This window comes from Babylonia areolata, chromosome 31 (genome assembly GCF_041734735.1).
Source record: "Babylonia areolata isolate BAREFJ2019XMU chromosome 31, ASM4173473v1, whole genome shotgun sequence".
Lineage (NCBI taxonomy): Eukaryota > Metazoa > Mollusca > Gastropoda > Neogastropoda > Buccinidae > Babylonia > Babylonia areolata.
Window position 1 is genome coordinate 9,531,680 of NC_134906.1, and position 25,928 is coordinate 9,557,607.

The window sequence follows — 25,928 nt, forward strand, 5'->3', positions numbered from 1 at the left end:
GGGTTACCACAAGGATCAATAATTTCGCTGATTTTATTTAATATATTATTAACAGATCTACCTAACAAGCTAGCTAAAGATACAGCCTTGGTTCAATTTGCTGATGATATTTGTTTATGGATGAAGATGACAATGAAAAATAAAACGCCTACTAGGACATTGATTTACATAAAGAAAATATACCAGCGGGAACTTGATAAAATCATCAACTTTATGACAGAAAATGGCTTATCATTGTCCTTCGAAAAAACAAATATGATGCTATTTAATACAGGATTGTCATTCGGATGAGATGATAAACCGACGTCCCGTGTCCAGCATGCACTTAGCGCACGTAAAAGAACCCATGGCAACAAAACGGTTGTTTGTGGCAAAATTCTGTAGAAAAATCCACTTCGATAGGAAAAACAAATAAAACTGCATGCAGGAAAAAGTAAAAAAAAAAAGGGGGTAGCACTGTAGTGTAGCGACGTGCTCTCCCTGGGGAGAGCAGCCCGAATTTCATGCAGAGAAATCTGTTGTGATAAAAAGAGAAATACGAGGATCAGACCAAGAAAAGCTCCCTGTGTTTACAATTAATGGTACTATCAGATACTATTACATTTTGGGGAGTTTGTCTTTCTTCAAAACTTTCGTGGAATTTTCACACTGACAATACATTAAAGAAAGCAAGGAAAGGTCTAAATTTCCTTAAAATAATTTGTAAACAGCACTGGGGGCAAGACATCAAAGCGTCAATATCTCTCGCTACCTCCCTCGTACATTCACGCTTGACATACACTCAAGGCGTATAAACTCGCTCTATGTGTGCACATTCTTACATCAAATTTAGGAACTTACAGAGAAGCAGGTGTTTTATCTCTTGATGAACAAAGGAAAGCTTCAGCCGCGAAATTTTGTTATCAAATCTTCCACATATGAAACCTTTTCAAAAGAAGAAACTAATTTGAGTCACAAAAAGATTTTATTTAAAGAGCTAAGATGATACAGTCTATGACATCCATAAACACATTCACATCAGATATCATTAGTGCCACGGAATCAAAAGACAAGCAAATTGCAAAAATACCTACTTTTTCACCAGTCCCTGAATGGGAGCAGTGCAAAGCTACCTTTGACACAGATTATACAGATTTATCCAAGAACCAGTCACCATTTCTGTTAAAACCTGAAGTACTCTCCCATATAGAAAATCAATATTCAAATTATCTAAAAAATATATACACAGATGGATCTGTTCTAGAAAATGGTAAATCAGGAGCAGCTTTTGTAATTCCTTCATTTTAGATTAGAAAAATTACACTATAATGGTAGAAAATTTTCACAACTGAACTTATAGCCATACTTATGGCCTTAAATTATATTTCAGATATTCTGAAAACTGAATGTGAGATTTTATTATGTGCTGACTTGAAGTCAGTATTACAAGCTATAGAATCTCCAAATTCAAAGAAGTGAATTGAGATGACAATGGAAATAAAATATGTCATTCATCAACTGACAAAACAGGGCATTAACATAACTTTCTGTTGGGTACCTTCGCACTGTGGAATATCTTCAAATGAGTGGGTAGACCAAGCAGCTAGAAGAGCAGCACGTAATTTCAAAGTCGCAATACAACTTGACATCCAGTTAGATCTACATGACTGCTTTAGTAGTATAGAAAATATATCTAGAAACTGATTTAAGAAATTACTTACAGATTCAAATAATCAGTATTACCAATATTGTGTAAACAGAAAGAATGCAGCTAATCCCAAACATTTTCTAACTTTAACACCAACAGCACATTCAAGACAAGTTACAAATTACAAGTCAAATGTATAGAATTTGTTTAAATACCTTTCGTACAAAATTTTCTAACAATATAAAATGTATGTGCAGCATGCGAATAAGTGTAAGCCATCTAATCTTTCACTGTCCAAGCATAAGACAGTTAATTAATTCCAAAAGGTGTAGTTGATGACTTTTCTACCAATACTCCATTAGCCACTGAAAAGATTTTGAATGATTATTAATTGCTTAGAATGTTCTCAGAAATTTTAAACTCCAGTCCAGTTGGTATCCTCTTTTGATGTATTCTAATCAATGTCGTTATTTATATTTACATTGTTGTAAGTTAATACTTGTTGATATGCATACACATATTCTCCCTTCTATGACACCTCATTCATTACATACTGCAATCTCTTTAAACTTTAATTTCTTATATCCTACTTTTCCTCTAATACATAACACGAACACTTTCTTACACTAATATTCACATGCATTCCCTTTCCTTTTTCCACTACTTTTCTCTTTTCCGTCTAATAACACTTATTGTGAATAAACATTAAACTAAAGGTAATGCGCACACGCACACACACACACGTTAAAAATTCACCATACTCATATACCAGTACACACTACATCAATGCAATAGCTTTGTATTGTTCTAAAACATCCCTATCACAATACTACTTTTTTATGTTGTTGTTGTTGTCTTTTTTCTGTTCTTTTTCTTGCCTTTGTTCATATTTCAACAGAATTGTTTGAATGGAAAGAAAATGACCCAGGAGTAATCAATGTAAAGAAAAGGAGGAGTTTGTATTATACTCCATGTTTGGTGATATATATACTTACCATGTCAAACTGATGCAAACTAGGCCTGTCGGTTTGCTCTGCTTGGCCAAATTTCACGTGGCTAACGGTGAAAAGATGACTCGTCTTGCCCAGTCCGCTCTTAGCCAATCAGACACCTCTAACACCTGCAAGTGCTGAGTCATGCCTTTGGCCGAGGCTCTCGACGCCATCTTGTCAGGTTTACTCTCTGTCTCGTCTTATGCTTTTTCGGCTATTAAGCATGTTCATTTGGCCTTATTTTGCTGCATGCAGCTTGATTTTATTGTATTTCTTACCTTCTGTGTACTCGATTCGACTCTGCCCCCTCGAATCGTACTTTTTTCTCTATCTCAAAGTCGATTCTGTCTTTCATTGTGAGGAAAGTATCTTTCTACAAGGATAATATCATAATGAAAATGAAAAAAGAAACTCACCCGTAAATTTTCCCATACTTTTTGCCCCAATCAGTAAAACTCCGGAGTAATCCCTGGAAGAACAGAAAGCAACATTTGAACTGCTAAAAAAACCCAAAAAACCCCACAAGAAACAAACAAGTAAACCACAAAAAAAAAAGACACAGGCACACATCCCCATACCAGTGCATTTCCCGTAGGCATGCACGCATGTAAATTATTTCCTATTTCAATACAGACAGAAACAATCCCCCCCCAAAACTTTTGCGAAACAAATCTGAAGTGGTCATTTTCTATTTCAATATTCTAAATTCCGGGACATCTATTCAACTTTGTGTGTGTGAGTGGTTGTGTGTGTGTGTTTGTTTTGCAATGCAGGCATGTAAGACGTGACATGCAACATTCTCATCAACAGTCTGGCTTAAAAACAACGCTATTCCCGAAAACGGAGTATGGCTGCCTACATGGGTGGGTAATAACGGTCATACATGTAAAAGCCCACTCATGTAAATACAAGTGAACGTGGGAGTTGCAGCCCTGGAAAGAAGAAGAAGAAGAAGAAAAACAACACAAAATAAGTAATGACCTAACATGACCAAACATGATCACAAACAAGACACTTGTAGACTCAAGCCACCACCATGTTCTTTGTGTCTACCTATGCATGGTTCGGGGGCCAATGTGGGTGGCATAGTCGACCTGTGGTACAACAAACCTATGCCATAACAGACCTGTGGCAGAGTGGATCTGTGCCATAATAGACCTGTAGCAGAGTGGATCTGTGCCATAACAGACCTGTGGCAGAGTGGATCTGTGCCATAATAGACCTGTAGCAGAGTGGATCTGTGCCATAACAGACCTGTGGCATTGTGGATCTGTGCCATAACAGACCTGTGGCATTGTGGATCTGTGCCATAATAGACCTGTAGCAGAGTGGATCTGTGCCATAACAGACCTGTGGCAGAGTGGATCTGAGCCATAACAGACCTGTGGCATTGTGGATCTGAGCCATAACAGACCTGTGGCACTGTGGATCTGTGCCATAATAGACCTGTAGCAGAGTGGATCTGTGCCATAACAGACCTGTGGCAGAGTGGATCTGTGCCATAACAGACCTGTGGCATTGTGGATCTGTGCCATAACAGACCTGTGGCATTGTGGATCTGAGCCATAACAGACCTGTGGCACTGTGGATCTGTGCCATAATAGACCTGTAGCAGAGTGGATCTGTGCCATAACAGACCTGTGGCAGAGTGGATCTGTGCCATAACAGACCTGTGGCATTGTGGATCTCTGCCATAACAGACCTGTGGCACTGTGGATCTGTGCCATAACAGACCTGTGGCAGAGTGGATCTGTGCCATAACAGACCTGTGGCAGAGTGGATCTGTGCCACAACAGACCTGTGGCATTGTGGATCTGTGCCATAACAGACCTGTGACAGAGTGGATCTGTGCCATAATAGACCTGTGGCATTGTGGATCTGTGCCATAATAGACCTGTGGCAGAGTGGATCTGTGCCATAATAGACCTGTGGCAGAGTGGATCTGTGCCACAACAGACCTGTGGAACTGTGGATCTGTGCCATAACAGACCTGTGGCAGAGTGGATCTGTGCCATAACAGACCTGTGGCATTGTGGATCTGTGCCATAACAGACCTGTGGCAGAGTGGATCTGTGCCACAACAGACCTGTGGCATTGTGGATCTGTGCCATAACAGACCTGTGGCAGAGTGGATCTGTGCCATAACAGACCTGTGGCAGAGTGGATCTGTGCCATAACAGACCTGTGGCATTGTGGATCTGTGCCATAATAGACCTGTGGCAGAGTGGATCTGTGCCATAATAGACCTGTGGCAGAGTGGATCTGTGCCACAACAGACCTGTAGAACTGTGGATCTGTGCCATAACAGACCTGTGGCAGAGTGGATCTGTGCCATAACAGACCTGTGGCACTGTGGATCTGTGCCATAATAGACCTGTGGCACTGTGGATCTGTGCCATAATAGACCTGTGGCATTGTGGATCTGTGCCATAATAAACCTGTGGCAGAGTGGATCTGTGCCATAACAGACCTGTGGCAGAGTGGATCTGTGCCATAATAGACCTGTGGCATTGTGGATCTGTGCCATAACAGACCTGTGGCATTGTGGATCTGTGCCACAACAGACCTGTGGCAGAGTGGATCTGTGCCATAACAGACCTGTGGCAGAGTGGATCTGTGCCATAGCAGACCTGTGGCATTGTGGATCTGTGCCATAACAGACCTGTGGAAGAGTGGACCTGTGCCACAAAAGACCTGTGCCAAAAACAGACCTGTGTCATAACAGATCTGTGCCATAACAGTCCTGTGGAATAGTGTTACGGACCCGTGCAGGACCCAGACTGATCAATCATAGCTCCTGTGCGCACATGGCAAAACAAGGGGAAGAAGGGGTACAACTTACGATATCCAAATATGAAGAAATAAAGGGAGGTAACTAAGGCAGGACGTACATGCCTGAGAAAACAACACACACGTTTCAACAACTCACAGACAGGCACAATAGCTGAGTGGTTAAAGCGTTGGACTTTCAATCTGGGGATCTCATGTTCGAATCTCGGTAACAGCGCCTGGTTGGTAAAGGGTGGAGATTTTTCTGATCTCCCAGGTCAACATATGTGCAGACCTGCTTAGTGCCTGAACCCTCTTCGTGTGTATATATACAAGCAGAAGATCAAATATGCACGCTAAAGATCCTGTAATCCATGTCAGCATTCGGTGAGCTATGGGAACGAGAACATACCCCCAGCATGCGCACCCTGGAAAACGGAGTATGGCTGCCTATATGGTCATACACATAAAAACCCATTTGTGTACATATGTGTGAAGGTGGGAGTTGCAGCCCACAAACGAAGAAGAAGAACAACAACAAAAACTCACCATTTTCATCAACTGACGCGCGTTGCCCACCAGAAACTTTGGCGGAGGTCCAGACAGACCTATTTTCTCAAATGTCTTGAACACCGCCATGGACTTCCTGCCCAACAGAAAGCAGTACGCACGATGAGGATGTATGCCACACACACACACACACACAAAGCACTCACTAATATTCACATGCATTCCCTTTCCTTTATCCACTTCTTTACTCCTTTCCGTCTAAAAACACTTATAGTGAATAGACGTTAAACTGAAGATAAAACAAGCACTCACAAGCACGCACACATGCATGCACACACATACACTCTCTCTCTCTTAAACATATACACACCTGCTATCACTTACAGTGGAAAGACGTAAACCCAAAGACTATTACTACACACAAATGCATGGACTATTCACTTTCATCTCTCTCTCTCTCTCTCTCTCTCTCTCTTTTTCTTTCTTACACACACACACACACAGTACCCACACAAGACATACACTAACCACATACACAAACACACATACACACTAAATGCACACTCTACACACACACACACATACACACTAAATGCACACTCTACACACACACACACACACACTAAATGCACTCACACACACACACACACTAAATTCACTACACACACACACACACTACACACACACACACCAAACACACACTCTACACACACACACACACACACACACACACACACTACACACTACACACACAACACACACACACACACAACACACACACACACACAACACACACACACTACACACACACACACTACACACACACACACTACACACACACTACACACACACACACACACACACTACACACACACACACACACACACACTACCCACACACACACACTAAACGCACACTCCACACACGCACACACACACACACACACACACACACTCAAACACACACACTAAACGCACACTCCATACACACACACCACACACACACACTCCACAAGCACACACACACACACTACACACACACACACCAGAACACACACACACACACTACACACACACACACCATACACACACACACATACTACCCCCCCCCCCCCACCCCCCCCCCCCCCCCCCCCCCACACACACACTACACACACAAACACACACACACTACCCACACACACACACACACACACACACCAGAACTGACCATATCCAGAAGGCGAGAAGGGAGAGGACTCCCACTGCCAACACACTCGTCGTCGACACCCAGCCTATCACGTCCATTATCACCCCCACTGTCTCCGTGCTCCCTGCACTGACTGACAACTTGAATTCTTCTTGGCTGCCCTGTTACAAGAGAATAAAAACAAAAACATGACAGAGTTATTATGTACGATGGTCACGATGGTCGCAATCAGTATCAGTATCAGTAGCTCAAGGAGGTGTCACTGCGTTCGGACAAATCCATATACGCTACACCACATCTGCCAAGCTGATGCCTGACCAGCAGCGTAACCCAACACGCTTAAAATAAAAATAAAATAAAATAAAAAATAAAATAAAATAAAATAACAATACCAAAAAATAAATAAATAAAATAAAATAAATAAATGATTGAATAAAATAAAAAGAAACAAGTAAATAAATAAATAAACAATAGATAAATACATTTAAAAAAAAGAAAAAGAACTACTACTAATATAGTAATAATGATATATGTATAAGGCGCAAAAACTGGTCGGTCATGTTCTTACTATGACCATCAAGACAGCAGAGGAGGCAAATGCTTTCCTGACAATCTGGGCTAGAATTTGATAATAGCAGAGATTGTCTTGCACACAAGTTACATCCCCTGCTCTCTGGGCCAAGATGACCTTTGTACAGTCAGGTTCCCAAAGGCCAGCTAGCCCCCAAGGCTGCAGCACTAGGTAAGAGCCAGTGCAGTCTTGCCTCTCAGTTAGAGAGTCATAGTCCTTCACAAAAAAAAAAAAAAAAAAAAAAAAAAAAAAAGAAGCGAAACAACTGAACTGTAAATGAATGAATTCCTGTTGAGGTGTTGTATCACTGACAAAACACACAGGAAGCAGGGAAAGGAGGTAGAATGGTTCAGGTCTGCCAACACAATGGTTCAGATCTGCCAACACAACACAATGGTTCAGATCTGCCAACACAACACTATGGTTCAGATCTGTCAACACAACACAATGGTTCAGATCTACCAACACATTGGTTCAGATCTACCAACACAATGGTTCAGATCTGCCAACGCAATGGCTCAGATCTGCTAACACAATGGTTCAGATCTACCAACACACTGGTTCAGATCGGCCAACACATTGGTTCCTGCCAACACATTGGTTCAGATCTGCCAACACATTGGTTCCTGCCAACACATTGGTTCAGATCTGCCAACACATTGGTTCAGATCTGCCAACGCAATGGTTCAGATCTGCCAACGCAATTTAATTTTCTTCTTTGCATTTGCATTGTGGATGGCCGAGGGGTGGGGGTGGGGGTGGGTTTAAAAACAAAGAGTGGCCCTCTGACTGGTGCCTACAACCCTCTCATAACAACCCCCCCCCCCCCCCCCCCCCACCCCCCCAACCCCCTCTCCTAAAACAACAACTACAACCCTGAAAAGAAGAAATAACAACTCCCCACCGAACAACCACATACGACCCCACAACATAAACAAAACATATCTCACTACCAAAACAACCCCCAACAAAACAACTTGACCGTAAGGGCATAACCAACAGATCATTACACTCCACTAGCTTGACTTGACTCCGACTGGCACAGGCTGTAATGGACGATGGCCTGGCAAGACAGTTGCACATCAGTGTACTGTGACTGAATGTCTTTCTTAAAACCAAGTACAATATAACCCTCAAAATTAAGCTAGCGAAGAAAAATGAAAATAAATTAAAATATTGAAGAGAAAACTAGTCACACATTACTGCTTCAACCGTGTGCACTAAAACTGACATGGAGAGAGGTCCCCGAATTTGAGATGCTTCAATTACTAAATTACTTCAATCAATGACAAGAGGACAGACAGTTCACTGAGCATTTTTCCTGGTCAAGAGAAGTGGGTAAGATTTGACTGGACAGAACTGGACAAGACAACTCCCACCGACCCCCCCACCCCCACCCCCTTCCAAAAAAGAGTAAAACTTGCTGATTTCTAGCACCAGTTATATTTTGTATTGACGTTTTGTAATCTTTTGATCTTCGAGAAATCAATTTCATTTATGTTTGATTTTCACCAAAGACTCATCGGCTAGCTAAGAGAGCATTTTACATGTTGTTTTCTCAAATGGTAGTGTTAACTCATTTCAAATTAATACTTGTTCTTTTCTGAGGAGCGAAATGTCCTGTGCAAGATTTAGGAATTTTTCCACCAGGTGATAAAACCACTTGTACTAATCCAACTGCAAAAGGCAGAGCTGCACTGAAATAAGAGTGCAGGCGTATTGTTACTTTGGCTTCGCGAGTCGTCGGCTCGCGCGAACAGACAGCTTTAAGTTGCTTCGACTGATCATTTTATAGACACTGAGATTATAATTATACATGTATCTATATAAATTTGTGTCTTTGCATCGCTCTATCCCGCCAGCTCTGTTGCTCAAAACGTGGATTTCCGGACTGATAAGTCATGGCAAGTGCATGGTCACCCAGTAAGTGAAAAAGCGTTGGGCACTCACCATGGCGACCAGGCGCCTGCCCGTGGTGAAAGAATATTGTATCGCCGTTATGATGTGTTTGAAGCACAACAATTAATATAACTATTGTTCAGTTTCACACCTGTGAGCAATTTCTAAACAACAATTATGTCGAGATGATCAATTTGTTCACAAATCCAGCTGGTGTGAAAATTGTGTCAATAAGTTAAATTGGGTTATGACTGTACACGGTTTGCAAAATACTATGAATTATGCCGCATTGGATGTTTCCACTGTACCGACAATTAAATCAAATTGTATTTTGGTTTCGTTATCGAACAATTTGCTTTATCAATCACTGATTTTACAAACATACTTAAAACTTTGTTTCAAAAGTTCGTCAGTCTTTTCTTTCCTTTGTCGGATCGCTGCGGCGATTTTTTTTTTTTTCTTTTCTTTTTCTTTTTTTCTTTTTTAATCCACCCCAAAGACTAAAGGGCGTGCAGTTTATCAGTGCATGGGCCGGATTACTCGATCCCCGAATCTGACAGTTCAGGACGGTAGGGAAAATGTCAGCACTCGATCCCTACCTGAGAAAAGTTACTGGAAAAAAAAAAAAAAAAAAAAAAAAAAAATCGTGGCCGCCAGAAACCCCAGGGGCCGCATTCAAGACAAAATTCATTTTGCCTTCAGGCAAGTTACCTTTGACGTGGTTGGGACCCGCGGGTGCACAGTTAAAGTTTTCGTATTCAAGACACGCGCGCGCGGTGCGCTCAACCGAGTCAAGTTGAGCAGCTAATCCATCAGTCGTCTGTAATTTGAAATCACGTACGTGCATTATGCCAACTGATCGTCATCACCTACTACACCAATGCTGACTGACAGAGAAAAATCCTTTCGGAATATCTCGTCAGTCTTTACTAGAAAAAAATCACCATTTTTACTTTTTAATTTAAAATTCATTAAAAATAATAGATATACATTAGTTGTCGTTCTTTAGCACTGACAGAAACGATGTTGTGTTGCCGCAGTTTGCTTTTCAGTAAAGAGCACACTATTTTATCATTATCATTTAAAATAATAAATTACAAAAAGAAGAAGTAAAAAAAGCCTTTACAAACTCAGTCAACCCTCAGTCGAACATCCCTCAGTCGAACAACGCAACCCCTTTTAGATCTGACGCAGAACAAATAGACCTTGACCTTGCGGGCGTTAACCACCCTGAATTTAGGACGCTAAACTAGTAAAATAGGACTTTACCTTAATGATTTATACGGATCGTTAAAAACTAAAGACTATAACACATACGTCTTTTTTTCATGGCATAACTTCTTTCTACTTATTTTATTTCAAATTATTTCTTTCTTTTTTTTCAGAAAGTCTGTATAAGTAGAAGTTTTAAAATCTGCATGGCCAATAGATGAAAGTAAACTATTGCCATGCAAATCACATAATCCTACCGCCTCACCCTTCAATCTATTCCGGCCCCGCGGAAAACTAGTGTTAAAAAAATCCAGTCCCTTGACATGCCATGGCCTTGACGATAGACCTTCAGTGGAAGCACTGAAGAGAATATAAATCATGTTGTCATGGCAGTCATAATGAATATTTTGCCCTTTCACTTTTTCTGTGGTCTGTGTACATCAGTGCACGGTCCTGCACGGCTGACATGAACTCTGGAAATAACACTGTCTCAGTGTTGGTACGTGTTGCCGTCAGTCACTCTGGCTGCGCGATCGACTTTCTGTTCATTTTGTGTTTACTTATGTGTGCCAAGATGAACGCTGAGAGAGACAGAGAAATAGAGAGAGAGAGAGAGTTCATGTGGCGTGTGTTGATTCTTTAGGTTCACGGTTGTGTGTGTGTGTGTGTGTGTGTGTGTGTGTGTGTGTGTGTGTGTGTGTGTGTGTGTGTGTGTGTCAGTGTTTTCTTTTTAGTTTTGTTTTTCTTTTTTCTCCCACTGCCATACTAGACGACCGAGGATAAAGACTGAGACACAGAGAGACAGCCGGAGAGACAGAGACACGGCAGAGAGGAGAGACAGAGGGGGAACTGAATTGTATGTACAGGTCAGAAAGTAAAGTAAATGTGAGAGAGAGAGAGTGAGAGAGAGAGAGCCATGCAGTGTGAGCGCTCGATCGGGGTGTATTTGTACGCTCCAGCGTTGCGCACGTGCGTCAGTTCACTGATGAATACTGATGTAAGTGCACATGGGTCATCATGACAGTACACACACACACACACACACACACACACATATATATATATATATATATATATATATATATATATGGCAGACGATGAGACCGTCAGTATTACCGATCTTACCTTACCAAACTCGATGATCAATTGTCCGAGTCAGTCGCCGCGGATCAGATCAACCGTCAACAAATAGCACGGACAGAAGCTATGCAGCGTGGTCAGAACTGGAAAACACACACACTGAACAGCCGTTCACCGATCTTGCTTTCCGATGATGGCGTCGAAGTCAGTGTTATGAACGAAGTCAGTCGATGTTTAGTTTAGCTTGAAGATCTCTTCGCGACTTTTCTGAGCTGTCCAATGCTGGGAGTTTAAGCGACGAGTTGATTTTAAGGTTAGATAAACTGGCTTTCTCTCACAAATGCAGTGGTTCGAAGCTTGTAACAGGTGCTGTCGAGGTTTCTCGGATGACACTGTTGAAGGTTTGCGCCGCCAGCTGCTTTTATCGTTGATGGCGGCGTACCCAATTTGTTTGGGTACTCCTGTACTCAAAGCCAACCAATGAATCATGTGCTTGTCAGTCAGTTGACCTCCATTCCCCTTGAACCCTGCCCTCCGTCTGTGTGTGTGTGTGTGTGTGTGTGTGTGTTCGTTGTTTTCTTTTCTTTTTTCTGTCCACAATTGTGAATTTAAACGGAGTGTGTGTGTGTGTGTGTGTGTGAAGGGACGGGGTGTGTGTGCTGGTGAAGTCATGAATTATCTAGTTTTTTGACTGATCATCAACCACACAACTGCAATAAGTCTTGCGTTATATGGTATGTTTTTTGGTGTTTTTTTATGACTGAGCTATATGAAGACTGAAGGGGTTTTTTGTTTTGTTTTGTTTTTGTTGTTGCTGTTTTACAGAGGTAAGCGGTGGTCAGCAGTGGTCAGTTTGCAGTTAGAAAATAAAGGGGAAAAAAATAAAGAAAAAAAAGAAGTACGTCGTGATGATGCACAAATATGACAAAACAACTCCATCTGAATTTTTTTTATTTTTATGGAGTGGTCAGCAGTGCTATGACAATGGTCAGTATAATGGCCAACAGTAATCTATAGTGGTCAGCTACTGGTCAAATCCTGCCAAGATGTCCCCAATACTGCATTCAAAATGATGAAAGCTGAACTATGATAGTGGTCAACATGCAGTGGTCAGGCAGCGGTCAAACACATGCCAGGGCTCAATAATGTGCAGATGTGACAACATAATGCAGTCTGAGCACTTTTCGGATTGTGGACAGTCAGTTGTGGTCAGCAGCGGGGGGAACATAGACCTAAGGGAACATATATAGACTCGGACCTGGGGTAATAAAATAGACCTGGGGGAACATGGTATATATTGTTGGAATATAGACATGGGGGAAAACAGACCTGCATGCCGGGGGAAACAGAGACCCAGAAAAAGTTGATTTAGGGGAGCATCAACATAAAGGGGAACATAGACCCGAGGGAACTTAACACCTGGCTGAAAGAAAATTGGGGGCAACATAGAGCTGGGGGAACATAGAGCTGGGGAACATAGAGCTAGAGCTGGGGGAACATAGAGCTGGGGGAACATAGAGCTGGTGGAACATAGAGCTGGTGGAACATAGAGCTGGTGGAACATAGAGCTGGTGGGACATAGAGCTGGTGGAACATAGAGCTGGGGGAACACAGAGCTGGAGGAACATAGACCTGGTGGAACATAGACCTGGTGGAACATAGAGCTGGTGGAATATAGAGCTGGGGGAACATAGAGCTGGTGGAACATAGACCTGGAGGAACATAGACCTGAGGGAACATAGACCTGGTGGAATATAGAGCTGGGGGAACATAGAGCTGGGGGAACATAGATCTGGTGGAACATAGAGCTAGAGCTGGTGGAACATAGACCTGGAGGAACATAGAGCTGGTGGAACATAGACCTGGTGGAACATAGACCTGGGGGAACATAGAGCTGGTGGAACATAGACCTGGGGGAACATAGATCTGGTGGAACATAGACCTGGTGGAACATAGACCTGGTGGAACATAGAGCTGACCCCGGCTGAGATTTTTATCTCATGTTATCCTTGATTCAGTTCATGTGTAGCAGTCACAACTGATTAAATTGCCAACTGAATCTGGCACAGATGTCATAATATTCTGCGTGGATCACGTATTTTGTCGCAGTTGTGCGCTCGCGCGCACGCGCGCGCGTGTGTGTGTGCCATGCGCGCGCGCTGTCGCTCGCCAGGACATGATATCCTGCCCTTTTTAGGGCAGCTTTCAAGTTCTTGTCAAGAAAGGGGGAGTGGTGTACTCATAATGTACCTCACATTGCGTACCTATGCAGTCACACATGCATCTTACACGATTCGGATGTGACTCTTTCACTGACGTGTAGGACCGGTACTGATACTGGTTTGCATCGGTACTTGTGCAGCTCATGTTATCTGCACCTAATTGTCCAATCCCTTGACTTGCTTACGCATACAGCGCGGTCGTGTCGTCATCACTGAGGTGTATATTCTATTTTTAGATCAGTGGTCGTCATCTCCGAACTTAGATCGAGTGTGTCGATCTCTTTACTGAATGACCTCGAGGTACAGACAACACTTGATAGCCGGAAAACACACGCAGCTGTTTTTAAGTACATCACCACCACTGAGATGTCCGTCTTGTTTTGTTTTTGTCTGTCTCCTTCTGCGCCAGTTATGACAATAGGAAAGAGAGAGAGAGAGAGGGAGAGAATGGGAGTGTATGGTCTGTGTGTGTGTGTGTGTGTGTGGGGGGGGGGGGGGGGTAGGGGATGGGGAGGGGCCGGTAGGGGGGGTGGCGGGTCATATCAGTGTGGCGGCTGGTGGTCTGTAAAAAGAAAGAGAATGGAAAGAGAATGGAACAAGCATGTACAAGTGCAGGATTGGTGTGTACAGTACACACACTGGCACTCTCCTCTCTTTACACCAAACATAGAAACTGGGGGTCAGTGGAGCCCCCCACGCCCCCACCCCCACCCCCCTAGCCCCCCTCCCCGGTTGAAACGTTACTTTTGGCTGACGACCGCACGCCTTTTTATGGTCAAGATGTTCACCAGGGTCAGTTGAGGTCCATATACAGCTAGCGCAAGCAACTATATAGGATCACACATATAGGGGTGATTTTTAATAAACTGTCATAAGGTGTCATAGGGTGTAAGCAGTACCAGCTGTAAGCAGCACATGGCAAACAGTCGATCTGCCAAGACTCCGTCGCGTGTTCCTAATTCATTCTTAGCTTCTCTCCTCAGTTTAGTTTGTGTTAGTGTGTGTGTGTGTGTGTGTGTGCGTGTGTGTGTGTGTTTGCGTGGGCGCATGTGCGTGCGCACATGTGTGTATGTGTGAATGTATGAGTGGCGCGCTAGCGTGCGCGTGCGTGTGTGAGGAAGGTGGCTGAATGGTTAACATGCTCAGCTGTCAATACAGAGAGTCCGTGAGGGTGTGGGTTCGAATCCCGCCGCGCTCTCACCTTTTCTCCCAAATTTGAACGGAGAATCAAACTGAGCATCTAGTCTTTCGGATGAGACAATAAACCATTGTCCCGTGTGCAGCACGCACTTGGCGCACTGAAAAACAACCCATGGCAAAGAGAGTGTTGTCCTCTGGCAAAATTATGTAAAAAGAAATCCCCTGTGATTGGTACACACATTGTAAATTTTTTTAATAATCATATCTTTGGTTTACTTATCCCTGCCAACTTTTGTCTTGGGTACAGGTTTTTATGCAGTGCCCCCGTTTGAATTATTTGTGGTAAATCTAGTGTATGTGATGTTGTAGCTTATTGTCACTTGTTTTATGCAGTGTACTTAGGAACTAAGATGTATGTTTCAGCATCGGATCTTTTCTATTTTTCTTGTTCTTTATTTTCATTGCCAGGCAATCTTATATTTAGTTCTTGTATATAATGATCCTTTTTTTTAAATAGCATGCAGGTCAGTTACTGCATAAATAGCTTTAATTTTAGGCTCTGGCAGTATAAAAATGTTAATAAATCATCATCAAGCCTTAAATTCGGTTGATTTGCTAAAAATCAACAACATCATCAATTTACTTGGTCAAAAAACCTTTAAAACACAGTATAGACGTTCGATTTCAAATGCATATGGACGAAACCCAGTGGTAGGAAAATTTAGAAAGCGAAAAGAGAGAACTGGGAAATGGGAGGTGGGCTGGAGTTTGTGTTTTAGCTTCTAAATTTAAAACTGGTGTTGTATGTGGGGTGCGGGTCACTACCGCGAGCGTCACTACCGCGTGTAACACTGCCGCGTGTAACACTAACGCGAGTGTAACCCTACCGCGAGTGACACTTCCGCGAGTAACATTTCCGCGTGTGCAACAGTAACGCGAGTGTAACCCTACCGCGAGTAACTCTTCCGCGAGTAACACTTCCGCGAGTAACACTTCCGCGCGTGCAGCATTGTCGCACGTTTTGTCTCCCTCTCTTTCCCTCTCTCCTTATCAAGTGTTTAGTATATTTGTACCAAAAGCAATACTGAATAAAAAGCAATGACATTGAGCACATAGTATATCTGGTAGTAAAAGCAATACTGAATGACATAAACACACACGGACACACAGAGAATGCATAGACTGTTTGATGATTTTTTATTTATTGAGCACATAGTATCTCTGGTAGTAAAAGCAATACTGAATTACATAAACACACACACACACACACACACGCAGAATGCATAGATTGTTTGAAATTTATACACACACACACACACACACACACACACACACACACACACTCGCGCACACTCGCGCGCGCCCGCACGCGCAGAATGCATAGAATGTTTGAAATACTAAATTAAAGAAAAATATAAAACTGAGCACATAGTATCCCTCTCTCTCTCTTTCGCTCCTTGAAATTTACACACACACACACACACACACACACACACACACACACACACACACACACAGAGTTAGAGTTTGCAGTCATAAACAGCAACATTTCGTCGGTTCCGAAGAGGATAATGCGTTTCAACCGGTTTTCTTCTTCTTCAACATCATTATCAGCGTCACCTGTATCATGCAATAGAAACCTAACTTGAGTGCCTCCAACTAGAACGTCTCTGAATTGTTCCGGAATTTCGAAGTCTTCCAAATTTCGTGGCAGAGGGGGAAAGGCATCATCTCTTTTCCGTTTTCTCTGAATTGTTCGCCTGAGTGATGATCTCTGTGACAAATTGGTCAGCGTCTCATCAGTCAAATTTGCCATCATTTCACCAATTAACCTTCGAGGTGGTGCATCGGTAGCAGCGGCTCTTTCTTTCATATCAGCAACACTTTTCTGCTTCTGGACGTCAGCTGGGTTGGCAGGGTGGTTGTGGTCATATTTTACATTGGGGACCGCACCATTGCGGTAGTCAAGCGGTGTGCTGATTCTCCCTTTACATGTGTCCTGTACGCAGCGCCAGTTGACCGTTGTTTTATTTATACGGTCTCGACGGTAAATATACCAGTTGTAGAGGATCTTGTCATTGGAGTAACGAGACTTTATTACCTCCATGGCCAACGTTTGAAGCAAAGTGCGTGTTCGACAGAAGAACACTGTCCTTGAACACTAACTCAACGCTTGTTGTGCTAACCAAAAGAACTTACACTCTCTCTTGTGGCCGCTCAAACTCACTTGAGGGAACTTCCACTCTCTCTTTGCGGTAGTGACCAGCACCTGTTTGAAACAAAGTGCGCGACAATGCTGCACGCGCGGAAGTGTTACACGCAGTAGTCTTACACGCGGTAGTGTTAAACGTGCACGCGCGGAAGTGTTACACGCAGTAGTCTTACACGCGGTAGTGTTAAACGTGCGACAACGGTACACGCGCGGAAGTGTTACTCGCGGAAGTGATACTCGCGGTAGTGTATGTGAGGTCAGCCTGCAATTGAGACTCGTCTATTTGACGAGGCTTTTGATTTTAATGTAAAAACACACACACACATACACACACACTCACACACAGAGACACAAACGTACACACACACACACACACACACACACACACACACACACACACACACACACACTGACGAACACATACACACACACAATTGAGAGACTGATCGAGACACAGACACAATCAGCCACACACAACACACACACACACACACACACACACACACACACATAGATACACAGATACAATGATCACATATAGTAAAGCGCTGCACAAATACTCTGAGTAATGTCACTCACTCCCCACCCCACCCCCAAACCCTACCCCGCACTCCACACCCCATAAGGCAACACACAAATTATCAAACAACAACATTGTTCAAACCTCCTATGGCTGACAGTGCTGTTCGAAGCTAACTGAACTATTCCACCTGTCAGTCTGCCTAGAGTGGACGGACAAATTCTACATGTCAACAAACATGGTATACAAACACCAGCACACACTGACACTTAAATTCAGTTGCGCACATTTACAGGCTCAGACACGCCGACAAACACACACACACACACACACACACACACACACACACAACCTCTCTCTCTCCACACACACACACACACACACACACACACACACACACACACTGGCACACACACACGACACACACGCACACACACACATGCACACACACACAACCCGTCTCTCTCTCTCTCTCCACACACACACACACACACACACACACACACACACATACACACACACACACGCACGCACACGCACACACACACACACGCACGCACACACACACACATGCACACACACACAACTCCCTCCCTCTCTCCCTCTCTCTCTCCACACACACACAAACACACTGGCACACACACACACACACACACACACACACACACACACACACTGACTGACACACACTGACACACACACACAGACTGGCTTCTCACACCCTGCCACATGGACGTACACACACACACACGCGCGCGCGCGCGCGCGCGCATACACACACACGCACGCACACAACCTCTCTCTCTCCACCCATCCATCCCCCTCCACACACACACAGACACACACACACACACACACACGGCACACACGACACACACACACACACACACACACAGAACTACGAAGTGGGACACATTCACACAAGCTCTATAAGTACACTGCACACACTAACGAAGAAAGAACAACAAGTTTTACGTACACACGTACCACAAACGAAACTGAACAGCATGAACCAGCGAAAGGTCTTGAACCACACTGTTTGACAGCTCAGTTTCAGGCCAGTGAAGAGGACACTGTGTACCCGTTGAGTACATCGTGTCCTCTTGTTCACCGACAAGGCGTGTGTGAACATTGCACCCATGCTGCACCCAACTGTGCCACTGCCGGAGACTGAGTCAGCAACTTTTTCAAACATTTCAAGTTTGCAAGGCGAAAACGTGTCAATGCCGGTGATTGAGCCAGCACTTGCGTTGGCAAGTAGACAGAACCCGTTTGATATCGACAGACAAAATGTATCATATCGGGGTTTTGGGTTTGTTTGTTTTTTTCTGTATCCAGTGGTCCGTCAGTTCTGGGTTGTGTGGTACACTGACACTGGCATCAGTTTCAGTTTCAGTAGCTCAAGGAGGCGTCACTGCGTTCGGACAAATCCATATACGCTACACCACATCTGCCAAGCAGATGCCTGGCCAGCAGCGTAACCCAACGTATGATCAGTGCAGTTCAGTTGCCTGGTTTGCATCAGCCTGGTGTCACTTTATGTCTTCAGTCCATTATTTGGATTCTACCCGCGGCGCATGAGTGTACAAACTGAACATCACCAGTGACGTGACATGCACGCTTGCACGCTCACACACTGACACACACGCGCGAACACACACACACACGCACGCACGGACACACACGCACGCACGCACGAACACACGAACACACACACACACACACACACACACACACACAGAGTCAGTTCAAAATGAAAAGAACAGTGGCCTTAAACCCAAATCACTGCTGAAGCTTGAACAGGTTGGAAATACAAGTTTTGTAAAATAGCCTTGACCTTCACACACACACACACACACACACACACACAGAGAGAGAGAGAGAGAGAGAGAGAGAGAGAGAGAGAGCTGAATTGTATTGAATAAACTGAATTTTCTGAGGGACAGTGAGAGAGGCGGGTAGGCTTACAAGTGTACCTTTACCCATCTGTAATGTACTACCTTTGTCGACGAAAGTGCTCAAACCATTGACCTCAATACGTGAACATGAGAGAGAAAAAAAACAAAAAAACCCGCATAGCCGGTGAAGCATCCCAGGCTGTCTCCCACTCCAGAAACGTCTCCGGGGGACAATTTGACTGCTGGAAAAGTCCCCCAGGGACTTTCTCACCGTTCATTATGTCCCCTGCGGACATTTTCAGCGGCCAAAATGTCCCCTTTTTGTATTTTAGCCTCGTTTTTAAATGTCCCCCTTACTTAGAAATTAATAATAATAATAATAATGATAATAATATTTTATTTTTATATAGTGCTATAATACAAGCATAAGCAAGCTCTAAGCGCTTTACAATCCAGTACCTAAAGTGAAACAAGAAAGCATATAAAGAGTAGTAGAAACATAAAACAGAATCATTAATTTTTTTTAAAACCCAAAAAACCCCCCAAAACAACAACAACAACAACAACAAAAAATGCATAAAACTCACAAAGTAACATTCTACCAATACTACAACTGTTACACTCCAACACTCCACACTAACACCTACACACACATGATTAAACGGCTGAGATGAGAGCAATTTTAACTTAAAATACATACATGTAAAAAGGAACATAATTGTAATCTGTATGCCACAGATTTTGCAAAAATTGTAAAAATGAAATTTTGGATAGAAAAGGTAAAAGGGGTAAAAATCGGGTCATTCTCCCTTTCAAACCACACCACCACCATCCATATACCCACTCCCATTCTCTCTACTCTCCCATCACACATACTCAAATTACCATGGGCCTGGGACAACAGCACTATTTGAGTTATGACAAGTATTTTTTAAAGAGATAAGTTTTAAGATTTACTTTAAAGGTAGATGAGTTGTTTCTCTGAGAGCAATTGGCAGAGAATTCCAAGATGTTGGGCCGAAGACGGAAAATGACCTCTTTCCACAGGAGTTAAGGAAGTATCGGGGAACAGTTAGCTGGGAGGAATCAAGAGATCTTGATGTTCTGTTTGGCAAGTACGGGTTAACAAGCTCAGAAAGATATGATGGTGTGGTATCACAATTCAGGCACTGAAAGCATAGGCAGGCAACTTTATATTCAATTCTGGCTTGAACAGGCAACCAATGAAGTGTCCGCAGGAGAGCAGTAGCACTCTCTCTCTCCTCGACTTTTTAAGGACGAGTTGAGCTGCACTATTCTGTATTTTCTGGAGCTTGTAGAGTTTATCATTGGGAAGGCCAGCAAAGAGAGAATTACAAAAATATAGGCGGGATAAAATGAAGGCAACAACAAGTTTCTTGGCGGCACCAACAGACAGGAAGGGGCGGATTTTACTAATCTTATGAAGCTGAAAGTAAAGAACTTTACACAGGTGGTTCACATGAGTTTCCATTGTGAGGGATGAATCAAGGTAAAAACCAAGATTGTGGACAGAACCAGAAAAAGAAATTTCTATGCCAAAACAAATGATAGACGTTGTATTTATCTGCTTGAGCTTATTTTTATTACCAGTCAACATGAGTTCTGTTTTGTCAACATTCATTTTTAGTTTGTTTTGTTTCATCCACTTTGCTACATTTCCTATACCAGTTTTAAATTTAGAAGCTAAACATGGAATTTCAGAGGGAATAGTAGAACCATGCAGTTGAGAATCGTCAGCAGATGATAGTGAGGTACAGACTGTTGGATGGTCAAACTTAGACGTTGTATGTACATTGTAAAGAGTACAGGTCCCAGGACGGAACCTTGTGGTACTCCATATCTGAGCACAGACGGAACAGACTGGTTTCCATTTACAGAGTGTGTGCGACCTGATAAGTAGGAATGAAACCATTTCAGAACAGTACCATTTAGTCCGAACACAGCACACAACCTTCTGACCATAATTTCATGGTCTATCGTGTCAAATGCTGCAGAAAGGTCCAGCAGTGACAGAATGGATACCTTGCCTGCATCAGATGCTAGCAACAGTCATTGACCACACGTAATAAGGCCGTTTCCGTGCTGTGTCCCTTTCTGTACGCTGACTGAAATAGCCCCAGGAGACTGTGGATCTCAAGGTGTTTCATAAGCTGGCCAAGCACAATACGTTATAAAATTTAAGACAGAAATGGGAGGTTTGATACTGGTCTATAGTTTTTCAGGTTTTCGGGGTCAATACTAGCTTTCTTCAAAAGGGGACACACCAAGGCATGCTTAAAGGACTGTGGGACAACACCTGAGGTCAAGGATATATTCGTGATATTGTTCATGATAGGTAGTAATTCTTCTAAACATTGGTAAAATATAGAATGTGGGATAGGATCGAGACTGTATGATTTCTTTGGCATCTTCAGGATGACATCTTTGACCTGTTCCTCGGTAACTGTCTGGAATGTGGTGAACTGTGTTCCATTAAAAGTATCAGATTCGCCCAAATCAGTAGGAGAATCGAAGCTACTTCTAATCATCTCTATTTTAGTAGTGAAATAATCAGTAAACTTATCAGCTAGATTTTCAGAAGGTATATTGCTAGGCAGAACAGTTCGGACATCCTTCCCCATCATCTGATTGGCCAAGTGAAATAGAACTCTGAAGGAATCAGCGTCAGTAATTCTGTTGCACACGTATTTCTTTTTCGCATCGCGGATCATTTGGTTCACAACATTGCGTAAGTGAGCATATTATCTGCTTGAAAATTTCCAGACCAAATTTTCGCCATTTTCGCTCAGCGGAGCGACGCTGCTGTTTTGCCATCTTGATTTCATGAGACATCCAGGGTGCACGTAAATGATCAAACACAACACGCATTGTGAGAGGGGCATGCTCATCAAGCAATTCCTGAGGGAAGTGTTGTAAAATGTGATCAGGTCACTGGTGCACAGACTAGTGGCAAATACTTCTGAAACATCAGCTTATAAAAGATTAACATTTAAAGATCTGTAATTGCGTGAGTAAACATTTTTTTTTTATATATATTTACAGGATTTATGAGCTTAAGATTAAATGATATCACAGAGTGGTCAGAGATGAGTTTGTCAAAAATAAGATCTGTCACACTGTTCTCATTGTTTGTTATGACCCAGTCTAATGTATGACCGTGACGGTGGGTGGCAGCCTTTACTAAGCTGTTGTAAACAATGGTTTTCAAGTATTTTTTTTTTAAGAGAAGCAACATTTGCATCAGAAGTTGAATCAAAATGAAAATTAAAGTCACCAACAATAAAAATGTTATCACACGAGATAAAACAATCCAGCAAATCACAAAATTCATCGATAATCATTTTGTTCGGAAGTTTGTTCTTTTTGTTTGGTGGTGGTCTATAGACTGTGAGGAATGTAACATGCTGGTTCTCGTAGCACAGCCGAGTTTCACACACTTAAAGGACTTAAAATCAAGGTCTTGAGTAGAAACGTGTATGTTGCAAGCTAAACTGTCCCTAAACAAAACAGCAAATCCACCACCTACACCAGTCTCTCTAGGAACAGATTTCAACGTAAAACCAGGAGGGGTCACATTAACAATATCACATTCATCACTGGTAGGTCTTAGCCATGTCTCAGTTAAAAACACAAGATCAAAGTTTCCTTCGATGATCTAGTCACACACTGCATGCATCTGTTTTGTTTCTGCACGACTGGGTGTTAAGACACATTATTTTAAAAGAATCGGAATGTTCTTGGGCGGAAATAGTGGTGTCGATCTTGATTAGATTAGAAAAGTTACATTTCCGAGAATGATTGAGTGAGAGAGATGGAACAAATGACTGAGTGAGAGAGATGGAACAAATGACTGAGTGAGAGAGATGGAACAAATGACTGAGTGAGAGAGATGGAACAAATGACTGAGTGAGAGAGATGGAACAAATGACTGAGTGAGAGAGATGGAACAGATGATTGAGTGAGAGAGACGGAACAGATGACTGAGTGAGAGAGATGGAGATGGAACAAATGACTGAGTGAGAGAGATGGAACAGATGATTGAGTGAGAGAGACGGAACAGATGACTGAGTGAGAGAGATGGAACAAATGACTGAGTGAGAGAGATGGAACAGATGACTGAGTGAGAGAGATGGAACAAATGACTGAGTGACAGAGATGGAACAGATGACTGAGTGAGAGAGATGGAACAGATGACTGAGTGAGAGAGATGGAGAATGATTGAGTGAGAGAGATGGAGAATGACTGAGTGAGAGAGATGGAGAATGATTGAGTGAGAGAGATGGAGAATGATTGAGTGAGAGAGATGGAACAAATGACTGAGTGAGAGAGATGGAACAAATGACTGAGTGAGAGAGATGGAACAAATGACTGAGTGAGAGAGATGGAACAGATGATTGAGTGAGAGAGATGGAACAGATGACTGAGTGAGAGAGATGGAACAAATGACTGAGTGAGAGAGACGGAACAGATGACTGAGTGACAGAGACGGAACAGATGACTGAGTGAGAGAGACGGAACAAATGACTGAGTGAGAGAGATGGAACAAATGACTGAGTGAGAGAGATGGAGATGGAACAAATGACTGAGTGAGAGAGATGGAACAGATGATTGAGTGAGAGAGACGGAACAGATGACTGAGTGAGAGAGATGGAACAAATGACTGAGTGAGAGAGATGGAACAGATGACTGAGTGAGAGAGATGGAACAAATGACTGAGTGACAGAGATGGAACAGATGACTGAGTGAGAGAGATGGAACAGATGACTGAGTGAGAGAGATGGAGAATGATTGAGTGAGAGAGATGGAGAATGACTGAGTGAGAGAGATGGAGAATGATTGAGTGAGAGAGATGGAGAATGATTGAGTGAGAGAGATGGAACAAATGACTGAGTGAGAGAGATGGAACAAATGACTGAGTGAGAGAGATGGAACAAATGACTGAGTGAGAGAGATGGAACAGATGATTGAGTGAGAGAGATGGAACAGATGACTGAGTGAGAGAGATGGAACAAATGACTGAGTGAGAGAGACGGAACAGATGACTGAGTGACAGAGACGGAACAGATGACTGAGTGAGAGAGACGGAACAAATGACTGAGTGAGAGAGATGGAACAAATGACTGAGTGAGAGAGATGGAACAAATGACTGAGTGAGAGAGATGGAACAAATGACTGAGTGAGAGAGATGGAACAAATGACTGAGTGAGAGAGACGGAACAAATGACTGAGTGAGAGAGATGGAACAAATGACTGAGTGAGAGAGATGGAACAGATGACTGAGTGAGAGAGATGGAACAAATGACTGAGTGAGAGAGACGGAACAAATGACTGAGTGAGAGAGATGGAACAAATGACTGAGTGAGAGAGACGGAACAAATGACTGAGTGAGAGAGATGGAACAAATGACTGAGTGAGAGAGGTGGAACAAATGACTGAGTGAGAGAGACGGAACAGATGACTGAGTGACAGAGACGGAACAGATGACTGAGTGAGAGAGACGGAACAAATGACTGAGTGAGAGAGATGGAACAAATGACTGAGTGAGAGAGATGGAACAAATGACTGAGTGACAGAGATGGAACAGATGACTGAGTGAGAGAGATGGAACAGATGACTGAGTGAGAGAGGTGGAACAAATGACTGAGTGAGAGAGACGGAACAGATGACTGAGTGACAGAGACGGAACAGATGACTGAGTGAGAGAGACGGAACAAATGACTGAGTGAGAGAGATGGAACAAATGACTGAGTGAGAGAGATGGAACAAATGACTGAGTGACAGAGATGGAACAGATGACTGAGTGAGAGAGATGGAACAGATGACTGAGTGAGAGAGATGGAACAAATGACTGAGTGAGAGAGACGGAACAGATGACTGAGTGACAGAGACGGAACAGATGACTGAGTGAGAGAGATGGAGAATGATTGAGTGAGAGAGATGGAGAATGACTGAGTGAGAGAGATGGAGAATGACTGAGTGAGAGAGATGGAGAATGATTGAGTGAGAGAGATGGAACAAATGACTGAGTGAGAGAGATGGAACAAATGACTGAGTGAGAGAGATGGAA

At 43.0% G+C, this 25,928-nt stretch overlaps 1 long non-coding RNA gene across 2 annotated transcripts; it reads right to left on the reverse strand.

Moving 5' to 3' along the window:
- Positions 1–3,016: 3,016 nt before the first annotated feature.
- On the reverse strand, positions 3,017–12,259 carry LOC143276140 (uncharacterized). 2 transcript variants are annotated; one of them, XR_013053503.1, is made up of 4 exons: positions 11,899–12,259; positions 7,108–7,247; positions 5,938–6,034; positions 3,017–3,088 (listed from the first exon to the last, which is right to left on the reverse strand). It is a non-coding gene; the product is annotated as an uncharacterized LOC143276140 (long non-coding RNA). The 2 variants fall into 2 exon arrangements; XR_013053502.1 differs by having other exon boundaries at positions 11,894–12,259.
- Positions 12,260–25,928: the final 13,669 nt, after the last annotated feature.